We start from the raw sequence: 9,612 nt of genomic DNA, 5'->3' as shown, positions 1-9,612 counted from the left end.
TATCTTCTTTCTCAGGATCCACACTGTTCTATGATGACTAGAACAAAATAAATATTTCTTGTTGTTAAAAGACTAACTATCATTACTGGTGAATACATAACTTAGAAAATAACTTTGTTAATAAATGAATGAGTGAAAAAGAATGTTTTTTAAAAATAAGTTTTATTGACTTTTTAGAGAGAGAGGAAGAGAGAAGAGAAATATCAACGTGAGAAACATCGATTGGTTGCCTCCCACACACAGCCTGACTGGGGACCGAACCCACAACCTGGGCATGTGCCCTGACTGGGAATTGAACCAGTGACCTTTTGGTGCACGAGAGGACACTCAATCAGCTGAGCCACACCGGCCAGGGCTGAAAGAGAGTTTTGTTTTTTTAAATATATTTTATTGATTTTTTACAGAGAGGAAGGGAAAGAGATAGAGAGTTAGAAACATCGATGAGAGAGAAACATCGATCAGCTGCCTCCTGCACATCCCCCACTGGGGATATGCCCACAACCAAGGTACATGCCCTTGACCGGAATCGAACCCGGGACCTTTCAGTCCGCAGGCCGACGCTCTACCCACTGAGCCAAACCGGTTTCGGCTGAAAGAGAGTTTTTAAGTGAATAGGAGGGTCTCTTTAAATTAGCAAAAAGATAGATGGATGTCAGAAATGTTGCTTGCAAGGGGTTAGGCAAAATGGGAACCTATTGGCTGACCTAACCAAACTGAAGCAGGGCAAGGATGCCTCTGGCATCAGGCATCAGGGATCTGGGACTATGCCCTTGGACACCACCAAGATGTCTCCATCTCTCATCTCAGCTTCTTTCTTCATTTTGTCAGGCACACTTGCTCCAGTTGTCTAGTCACTTGAAGTTTTCAGCCTCTCAGTTTCTCACCAGAGAGGAATTAATCTCCTCCCTGAATTCCAATTTGATAAAATCCAGGGAGAAGCTATGATTGGCCGAGGCTAGGACCTGTGCTTACTACTGCGGTCAAGGCAGTTTGGATTAGAACTTACCTGGTTGCAGTGGGGGGTGGGGGGTGGGGGAGGATCAGTTCCCAAAAGAAGAGAAAGTTGATTCAAACTGAACTATAGATGTCCACTGCGAAAGGTGGGCATGATAAGAATTTCAACAAATTTTGTGCATACCTAGTACTAACTTATTGAGGGATATTTCATCAAAACTCAATGTACTAGAACTACAGAACTTTAACATGGAGATAGATAGACCCTAAAGCTACTAAACCCAGAAATTGAGGCAATACACAAACTCTGTATATATTGTATGTTAACACTTAATTTTTGTATAGCAAGCCCAGACAAAAGAAATTTATCTGAGATATTTTATTGAAAAGACACCCAAACTGTGTGTGTGTGTCCCCCCCGCCCTCAAATCCTTCTAGTGAACTTCCTAGAATATGTGAGAGATAAACCAGGTGAATGGATAGAAAGACTCAGTGTCTTAAAATATTGATTTTCTTACAAATTAGTTTATTAATGTAAAGCAATTCCAATAAAAATCTTAAGGGCTTTTGATGAACTGAATAAATTAATTCTAGATTCTATTTTTAGAGCCTCCCAAAAGGCAAGACACCTTTGGAGAATAAATAAGTAGAGACCTAACCTTCCAGATAACAACTTAATATAAAGCTACAGTAACACAGTGTGATAATGGCACTGGTATCTATAATAATAAAAGCATAATATGCTAATTAGACCAGATGTCCTTCTGGACATCCTTCTGGACGACCTTCCAGATGAAGCCAGGGCTGGGAGGGAAGCCTAGGTCCCGGGTGCCAGAGGGAAGCCAGTGCTGGCAGCCGGGAGAAGGAAGGCCTACTCTTGCACGAATTTCTTACATTGGGCCTCTAGACTACACTAATAAAAGAGAAAAATGGTAATTGGCGTACGACCGCTACCCTTCCGATTGGCTAATCAGCGTATCCTTATGCAAATTAACTGTCAGCCAAGATGGCGGCCGGCAGCCAGGCAGCTGGAAGCGAACGTGAGGCTTGCTTGCTCCAGTGACTGCAGACTCCAACGTTCCCCGCCTTGCCGGACTCTGAGCTGGCAGTTTGAAACATTCTAACAAATATAGCTGGCTGGGATCTCAGAGCTGAAGTTATACATTGTTTCGATTATAGAACGGCAAACAAACCAGCAGTGGAAGCCTCAGAGCTAGAGCCAGAGCTAAAGCTGGCCCAGAAGAAAAAAAAAAAAGGAGTGGTTGGGAGCTTCAGTCAAAACCCCTAGCCTGAAAGCAGTCCTCAGCCCCTCACCCAGACTGGCCAGGCACCCCAGTGGGGACCCCCACCCTGAAGGGTGTGTGACCAGCTGCAAACAGCCATCATCCCCTCATCCAGGCTGGCCAGGCACCCCAGTGGGGACCCCCACCCTGATCCAGGACACCCTTCAGGGCAAACCAGCCAGCCCCCAGGCCTCTATCCTATATAGTAAAAGGGTAATATGCCTCCCAGCACAGGGATCAGCGGAGCCACGAGGCCTCCTGGCACCAGATCAGCATGACAGGGGGCAGCGCCCGAACCCCCTGATCGCCCTGCGGCTCTGTGTGTGACAGGGTGTGGCGTCCCCCTGATCGGCCCTGCTCTGTGTGTGACAGGGGGTGGTGCCCCAACCCCCTGATGGGCCCTGCTCTGTGCGTGACAGGGGGGAGCTCCCCAACCCCCTGATGGGCCCTGCTCTGTGCGTGATGGGGGGGGGGGGGGCAGTGCCCCAACCCCCTGATTGGCCCTGCTCTGTGAGTGACAGAGGGCAGTGCCCCAACCCCCTGATTGGCCCTGCTCTGTGCATCACAGGGGGTGGCACTGCAACCTCCCCATTGAACCTGCCTTGAGTGTGACAGGGGGCGGTGCCCCAACCCCCCAATCAGCCCTACCCTGGGCGTGACTGAGGGTGGCATCGCAACCTCCCAATCCGCCCTGCTCTGTGCATGACAGGGGGCGGCGCCCCAACTCCCCAATCAGCCCTGCTCTGAGCCCGACCAGGGGCTGCACCTAGGGATTGGGCTTGCCCTCTGCCACTCAGGAGCAGGCCTAAACCAGCAGGTCGTTATCTCCCGAGGGGTCCCAGACTGCGAGAGGGCACAGGCCTGGCTGAGGGACCCCCTCTTCCCCCCCGAGTGCACAAATTTTTGTGCACTGGGCCTCTAGTAGATCAATAAATGGGAACTGTGTTAGGCAGCTGTAAGATGGCCCCTATGGTCCCCACCTCCTGGTATTCACACTCTTGTGCTATTGCAGAAGTGATGGGATGTCATTTCTGAGATTAGATTATATGACTGTGATTCTTATATCTGGAGCTCTCTCACTTGCTTTATCTCCAATCTCTCACTCAGAAGGTAAGCAAGCTGTCATGTTGTAATCAGCAGTAATGGTAAGACTCACATAGCAAGGACTGATGCCTCTTCTCAACAGCTAGAACCCGAGGCCTGCCAGTGGCCACATGAGTAAGCTTGGAAGTGGGTCCTCTCTCCCTGTAGAGTTTTGAGATGACTGCTGCCCCAGTTGACACCTTAATTTTCAATTCATGACAAACCCTGAGCCAGAACTACCCAGCCAGACCTTCCCAGCTTCTCAACCCACAGAAACCATGAGATAATAAATACTTATTGTTTTTAGCTACTAAGTTTTGGGATATTTTGCTGTGCAACAATACACAGCTCACACACACACACACACACACACACACACACAAGCTTGATATAGATCAGGGGGAAAGGATGAAGTTCTCAATGAATGGTGCTAGGACATCATAGTTTATAATTTACGGGGGGGAAATGTAGATTTCTCTATTTCTTACAATAAAGAAAAACAAAAGTTCTAGTGTATCAAAGATATAAATGAGAAAAACAAAACTTAAAAACATAAAGAATAAAAATCAGAGAATATCTTTATGAATTTTTGGTAGACTTTTATCAATGAGATGTAAAAGCACAAAATATAAAAAGGAAAATGTATCTTTACTAAAACACACTATAAAAAAGGGAAAAGATAGCCCGGCCAGTATGGCTCAGTGGTTGAACACCATCCCATGCACCAAGAATTCCTCGGGTTCAATTCCCAGTCAAGGCACATGCCCACGTTTCTGGCTTATCCCCAGTAGCGGGTGTGCAGGAGGCAGCCAATTGATGTTTCTCTCTCATCACTGTTTCTATCTCTCTCTCCCTCTCTCTCTAAAAATAAATAAAAACAATTTTTTTTTAAAAAGTCAAAAGATAAACCAGAGTGGAAGAACATAGCCCACAAAGGATCAGTGTCCACAATATGCAAAAACTCTTACAAATCAGTGAGAAAAAGGTAAACAACTCAACAGAAAAAATAACAAAAGAGAAAAACAGTTTACAAAAGAGGAAACACGAATAACTAATAGACAGATTTTTTAAATGGTCCTGGTAAATAGGGAAATGCAATTTAATTTAAAAAGAAGGTTCCTTCCATGCCCTTCAGATTGACAAAACTTAAAAAATTTAAAGTCTGTCAGAATCTGTGGATGTGGAACAACTGAAATTCATATACATTTGCTGGTGTGCACCTAAGTTATTATAAACACTTTGGAGAATAATTTAACAGTACCTAGGGAAGTTAAAGATACTATATCCTAGGATCCACTACTAGAGGATTATTGTGTCTATATAAACCCTAAGAATAAGAGACATGGTTTGAATAGAAAAAAAAATGTGATAAAACCTAAATGTTCAACAGCAAGTAGATAAGTTGTGCTACTTTCATACAGTAAATTCTATATATAAGTGAAAATGAATGAGTCAGAGGAACATATTTCAACATGGATCAATCTCACAAATGGAAATGAAATAATTAAAGGTTGCAGGAAAAAAACCCATATGGCACAGTGCCATTTTTGCAAAGTTTTAAAATGTACCACAATATAATCTATTGCTTAGGGCTAAATACACACCTCGTAATGAAATCAAGAAGTGTCTGGGAATAAAAATAAGTCCAAATTTAGGAACATAATTTCCTCAAGGGGCCGCAGAGGCAACAATAGGGGAGAGATATACATGCCTTGACATTGTTTCATAACTTAAGCTGGATGTTGGGTAAATGCATTGTTCTTTCTACCTCTCCATATACTTAAATATTGTACCATATACTTTCCTAAAACGTGAAAGTAATAAGCACCACATATAGAACAAAAGCGAAGACAGCAATAGTGGGAAGGAGTACAGATGCTCCTTGACTTGCAATGGAGTTATAAGTTGATTGTAAATTGAAAATTAACTTAATACACCTAACCTACTGAACATCATAGCTTAGCCTAGCCAGATTCTACTGACCGTGTTTCGCTTTTGTTCCACCATCATAAAGTTGAAAAATCATAAGTCAAACCATCATTTAGTTAGGGACCATCTGTAGTTTAGAATAGTAACTATTTGTGAAGACAAATTTCAAAAAGAGTTTAAAAGAGTTTCCTTTTTAGGTAGAAGGAATATTAGTTTTCTAGAACTGATGGAACACATTACCAAAACTTGGTGGCTTAAAATGACAGAAATTCGCACAATTCTGGAGGCAAGAAGTGTGAGATCAAGGTGTCCGCAGAGCTACACTCCTTCTTTGCCTCTCCCAGCTTTCGGTGGCTCCTGATGTCTCTTGCTTTGTAACTCCAATCTCTGCTCCGTCTGCACACGGCCTTCTTCCCTGTGTCGGAAAGCTCTCTCTTCTTTCTCTACTAAGGAAACCAGTCATAGGACTAAGGGCCTACTGTAGATCCAAGGTAATCTCATCTTGAGATCCTCACCTGCATCTATGAAGATCCTATTTCCAAAAAAATCACATTCACAGGTAGCAGGAGTTAAGGCTTAGACATATTTTAAGGGAACACAATTCAACCAACTATAAGAAGCTTCTTTTGTTAGTGAAACTAAGAAATCTACTCAGTGTATATTTAAAATGCTTTCATGGTTGTTAATTTTTCTTAATGAATATCATATTATTAGTTGCCCAGGTTTCTACTGTGAGTTGTTTTAGATTTCTGCATTGGCACTCTATTTTATTTATTTTTTTACTAAATGGAATGGACAACTAAACAGGGATATTAATGTGCTGTGTCAGCCATAATCCTGGAAGAAAAGCTTGAGAGAGAATGAACTGTGGATAGTTATTCAATATTTATATATTAGTGGCCTGGTGCACGGATTCCTGCACATTGAAAGGAAATCAATTAAAAGAAATATTTTAATATCGCTATTCGCCCTTTCTCTATAATAGAAGTGTCAACCAAATTCACAATCGACAATGACAGATTGAAACACATGCATGCGATTGGCACCCACGAGAGCTTTACATGTATTGCACACGTGTGAGTCAACGTTTATTTTTAAATTGCCAATGTGTGTCATATGTAGTGGCAGGTCGGTTGGTCACTTAGCCTTTTATATTTATAGATTTTTTACTTGAATGGTTGGCTACTAAAATTATTTGATAATATGATCATGTGGCTATATTAGGACAGTTATAATGTAACACATATTGATAATCTGTGCGCTTTAACTGCATATTCCCTACAGCATCTAGACATTTCCAGTTGGTTGTTTTAACATTTTTATTTCTATCAATAATATCATCTTTCTCAGTTGCTGAGGCTTGAAAACAAACTCATCTTGGATTTATAGATTTTTGGAACAGGGAGGAAACTTAGAGATCAACTCATCTCCCAGATTTCATTTTACAAATAAGGTGACTCAGGACTAAAGCAGTTTCACAATCTGAATTTCAGAATAAATTAGTTGAGTTATTGGGTAGCATAGTCCTAGGGCAGATTCAGGTCCCCTGATTACCAATTCAGTATTTTCCCCCCCTGTACTACATACACTGATACTAACACTTAACAAGTTGCGTAATAACAAGTAGCATTGATTGAGCCATTACTATGTACTACTGTGCTAGGTGTGTTCATGTACATTCTCTCATTGTATTTTTAGGGACATTTAATTTTCAGGTTCTTGGGCAGACTAACCACTTAAAGTGTTATATATGCTGCATGGTGTTTTGTTTCTATTAAGCCTCAAGAGAACTCTCTGGAAGGTGCACTTTTCCCATATCTCAGGCACCCTGAGGAGTGCTATCATGGGCAGTAGTATTTCATGAACCTAGCTCTCTGCCAGAGTCAATTAAACTATTGCATGAATCACAGGCCACAAGCCAAATACGGCAATGCACATCTTTCGAACAAAAGCTCTGTCCATATTAAGTATTATTTCTTTAGGATATATTGTCAGGATAGGAATTTGTAGGTAAGGGCACATAGATATATTTAAAGCTCTTTAAAGAATATGATAGCCTGTAATTTGTTTTCTACTACATCAGAATATATAGATACTAGAGGCCCGGTGCATGAATTCATGCACAGGTGGGGTCCCTCCAGGCCCATCGGGGCTGTCTTGCCCAGGGCCAATCATGGCCACCCAGGTGGGAGGGGGAGGGGAGAGGAAAGGGATTGAGGGAGGTTGGCTGTGGGAGCACACTGACCACCAGGAGGCAGCTCCTGCATTGAGTGTCTGCCCCCTGGTGGTCAGTACATGTCATAGCTACCAGCCAGTCATCCAGTTGTCTGGTCATCTGGTCCTAACAGTCACTTAGGCTTTCATATATTATCACTAGAAGCCCAGTGCATGAAATTTGTGCACGGGAGGGGGGTGTCCCTCAGCCCAGCCTGAACCCTCTCCAATCTGGGACCCCTTGGGGGATGTCCGACTGCTGGTTTAGGCCCGATCCCTGGAATATCCCTCTCACAATCCAGCACCGCTGGCTCCTAACCACTCGCCTGCCTGATTGCCCTTAACTGCTTCTGCCTGCCAGCCTAATCGCCCCCTAACTGCTCCTGCTGGCCTGATTGATACCTAACTGTTCCCCTGCTGGCCCAATCGCCCCCAACTTCCCTCCCCTGCCAGCCCGATCCCCCACAACTGCCCTCCCCTGCCACGACCCACCTCCTCAGCGAGAGGTGGCGGAGATGCTGGGACTGGCCTCCTCTGGGCCACTCAGAGCCACGGGACCCCCAGCCCTCACCACACGGTGCGGCCACCAGGCCCTGCCTCTGCTGTGCACGTGGCCATCTTGTGGCAGCATAGCACAAGGGCGTGATGCCACCTAGGCTTTTATTATATAGGACTAGAGGCCTAATGCACGAAATTCTTGCAAGGGGCTTGGCCCCTACCGCCAATAGCAGCTGCCTTGGCCATCACCACCACGGCAGCCGCCTCTGCCTTGGCTCTCACCTGCCATGGCGGCTGCCACTGCCTCAGCTTTTGTCTGGAAGGACGTCCAGAAGGACATCCAGTCTAATTAGCATATTATGCTTTATTATATAGGATAGATACCTCTGAATGGGAAGATGGCAAGGATTAAACCTGCCACAATTCAAGTGCCCAAAGTAGACCAGTCAAAAAATGGACCAGAGAGAAACTTTTTATTCCTCACAGCCCAACAAACACATGGGAGGCCAGTTCTGCTCCCAGGTCCCATGGGCCACAGTAGAGGCCCAGATGCAGGCAGTGGATTGGGAGGCAGCTGAAGATTCCAGGGCTAAGGGGTCAGCATCTTTTGTGGCACAAAGTAAGCAAGCTAGTCCCTCTGGCTCGGAAGGTGAGCTCCTTAGTCACACCGGTAGCTCAGGGTCAGGCCAGTGAGGTACTGCAGTTTGGTGAACTCAGCAAGATGAGCAGAGGCCGTTATGGGGCCGAAACCTCACTGTATAATCATTGCCTGTTACTTCTTAGTATGGATGGGCCATGGTTTATTTAACTTTTCTTGTGATTTTTTAAATAATCATTGTGTTTGTATCCTAGTTGGCAGATCTCTCGGTCCTCATTGTAAATTAATCTGCTCGACATTCGAAGATTGACTTTAACACCCAATTAAAACCACACCAGTGACAGGGAATCGCAGGAAAAGCAGAAGTGTAGTGGAAAGAGGCGGGACGTGGACTTAAGTCAGTTTTCTTCAGAGTCTTTCTATTCTCTGTATCATCAGTCATAGGTTCCTGAGTAAAGGAATCCATCAGAAAACATTTTAGGTTCTCAAGTGAAATACTAACTTCAGAAAATGTGAAGGTTACAGAAAACGATCTTTTATGTAGTTACACTTTCATGCCAGTCCCTTCAAAGCATGCCCTGAAATCCTCCCCAGCCCCACCCCCCAGATTTCCATCTCTAGGCAGTTGCTCTTCAGTGGCTCGGCCCCTAAAGGATGTTCCACCTCCCCTCTCCCCGCTGCGTAGGGCGCGCGTCCCCAGAGAGCGCGCGGGGAAGGGGCGGGGGCGCCCGGGTCCCTGCAGCCAGCGCCCCGCACCTCGCTCCCTCCCGGAGCAGGGCCCTTCCGAGCCTGCGCGGTGCGCCCCCGAGGAAACCGCAGTTGGACTCCCAACGGCCGAGCCTTGGCTGCGGAGAAAGAAGGTCAAGAGCGGCAGCCCCAGCTGCGCGGCCGCTCGGCGGCCCGGGTGAGCTGGGCAGCGGCGGGGAGTGCGCGCTCCGGCCCGGGGAGCCCTCCTCCGGCGGGTTTGCTCCCTTTTCGGGGGAGTGGAGTTGGCAGTAAAGTTCAGTCTCCCACCTCCCAAGTAACAGCCAACTACAAACCCCAGGGAAGTCA

The sequence above is a fragment of the Myotis yumanensis genome, unplaced genomic scaffold (assembly GCF_028538775.1).
Source record: "Myotis yumanensis isolate MYYU_CA2020_CCGP unplaced genomic scaffold, mMyoYum1.0.hap1 SCAF_6, whole genome shotgun sequence".
Taxonomy (NCBI): Eukaryota; Metazoa; Chordata; class Mammalia; order Chiroptera; family Vespertilionidae; genus Myotis; species Myotis yumanensis.
This window is presented reverse-complemented; position numbering follows the sequence as displayed.